Raw genomic sequence first — 2,664 nt, 5'->3', positions numbered from 1 at the left:
CATTGTGCTTACATATGCAAATTAATCGCCATCTTGTTGGCAGTTAACTGCCATCTTAGTTGGCAGTTAATTTGCATATAGCCCTGATTAGCCAATGAAAAGGGTAGTGTCGTACGCCAATTACCATTTTTCTCTTTTATTAGTGTAGATTTCTTACATGTGTTTATCCTTCATTAAACTGAGCAAACTGAGGGCACAACCTTCGTCCCATTTGTCTTTGTATTTCAAGCACCTATCATCATACCTGCATTTAATAAGGTCACATAAATGTTGAATGAGTAAATAGTCACTTATGAGCCTCAGCTTGATTTCCCATGCTGAGGAGTATGACCACCTTTCTCATAATGCTTAGTGCCTTTTACATAGTATAGCTTCATAGATACCATTCCTTGCTCCTTCTCTGTAAACTAAATTCAAGGCGTGGAAGTTGCTTCTAAAGCTGTATCAATAGCTGGTAACACAGCTGGTGGGGCTTCTGGAGGATACACTAGTCCACAAGAAAGAATATATTTTCTTGGTGCCTACAAAGTATGTTTTAACCCTAATACATAAAAAAAGAAAAAAATCAATTTTTTAAATAGCAACATTAAGTGATCTTTGGTATTTAAGTTTTAGAAAGCCTTTGCTAAAAAGTTATCCCTATTTTTTAAAGGGAGGGGAGTATCTGCATTAGATCCAGGAATAAAAAAAATATTTTAAATGAAAAAACTTTTGAAATCTGAGTGAAGTCTATACTCAATGTTGGTGTCTTAGTTTCAATAATATTTCGTTGTATTGTAAGAGTTCAACAACAGGGAAACCAGATAAGGAATATGTGGAAAGTCTGTACTATCTTTGCAACTTTTCTATGAATCTAAAAACATTCCAACTAAAGATTTATTTTTAAAAAATAGGCAGAAATTTCACAACAATGTGATATTAATGCCACTGAACTGTACACTTAAAAATAGTTAAAATGGTGAGTTTTACATTATGTGTATTTTACCACAATAAAAAATAGTAAGAATATTAACTAGGTATGATTAGAGAGAGGCAGAGTAAGAGGAGTGAGATGTTTTCAAACAATTTTTGTATGTCTGTAATATTCCAGGCACTGTACCAGAAATAAAAGTTGTTTTTTTATCTCTACTGCTACTAATGAGTTCACCAAGGTTGCATGAGTTTAGATAATATCATACCTGGGCCCTATTCCAGGACTGCTTTAATCCATGCTTAAAAGAGAGAGGCTCTGGAGTGTATAATTTTTAAAGAGTGATTGACATAAGTGCAATGATCAGCCAAGTTTGATAACCACTGCTCTAAGACTTTTATGTCCACTGCCTTTAAACGACTATTTCTCTTAACTTGAAGATGAAAGTGGGCAGTGTAGGATCTTCTTTAATGTGGACCCTGAGAACTGAAAAGACTCTTACAACCCAAGGTCAAAACCTTGAATACTGCAGTGAAGCTAGCAGAGCATGGTCAAAAGAGAAATGTAATAGAACTGGATCAAATATATTCCATGTAAAGCTCCAACTTGAGTAGGGTAATTTTCCCTGAAAACTTTCATTGTGTATTACAGACTGAGTTCAACTCCACAGCACCAACTGAAATATTTGGCTACTTCTTGTCTTCTATCTCCATAGATGTTATTGACTGCAGAGACCTCTGGTCACCAGGGAATTTTCAGATAGAGTAAAAAAGCAATTAGAGGCTGGCAGGGTGAATGGATTGAGGCAGTATGCTCAGAAGTTCAGAAAATAAGCAAGCAAATACTTAAAGAAACAATCATGTTTCCCATTTCACTGAGAAACAGAAGCAATTAGAAGAGACTTCCCCAGCCTTCCAATACTACATCTCCTCACGTACTTATATATCTGCTCATATGTAGTCTCTTTTCCACTGTAAGTGGGATGAACTGTGCTCCTACCTAAAGACTAATCTGTCCACTTCTTGCATTAGACCCCAAACTCTCTCACTTACTAACATAAGGATATTGCTCCAGCAATGCTACCTACTCCCTCCTGCCTTTCTTTTTCAATCTTCATCCAAGGATATACTCTTATTGATTTTCAGAGAGGAAGAGGGAGAGAGAGAGAGAGAGAGAGAGAGAGAGAGAGAGAGAGAGAGAGATCAATTGGCTGCTCCTATATGTTCCCCAACTGGGAATCTAACCCACAACCTTTTAGTGTGTGGGTTGATGCTCCAAACAACTGGGCCACCCAGCCATGACCCTCTTTTCTTTTCCTACCAGATATTTTACTTCAGACGACAACTATGCTGCTACTTTCCCCATCAAATATATATATATTTATATCCTATATAAAAAAAGAGAAACATGCAAATTAACCATCCCTCCACTATGCTCAAGCCACGCCCAAAGCCACGCCCACCAGCCAATCAGAAGCAAGTACGCAAATTAACCCAACTAAGATGGTGGTGGCCACGGAGCTGGAGTGAGCAGGAGGCTTGGGTTGCCCCTTGTGATGGAGGAACCAAGCTTCCCGTCTGCCCTGGCCAGCCCTCGGCTCTGCTCAAAGCTACAAAGTTTCAATTATAGAAGATAAATAAATCCCAGAAAAAAAACGAGAGGCTGGGAGCTTGGGTTGCCAGAGGTCATGGCCAGCCTGAAAATGGCCCTTAGACCCTCACCCAGGCTGTCCCGGAACCCCAGCGGGGACCACC

The sequence above is a fragment of the Myotis davidii genome, unplaced genomic scaffold (assembly GCF_000327345.1).
Source record: "Myotis davidii unplaced genomic scaffold, ASM32734v1 scaffold951, whole genome shotgun sequence".
Lineage (NCBI taxonomy): Eukaryota > Metazoa > Chordata > Mammalia > Chiroptera > Vespertilionidae > Myotis > Myotis davidii.
Note: the sequence above shows the minus strand (reverse complement) of the source record.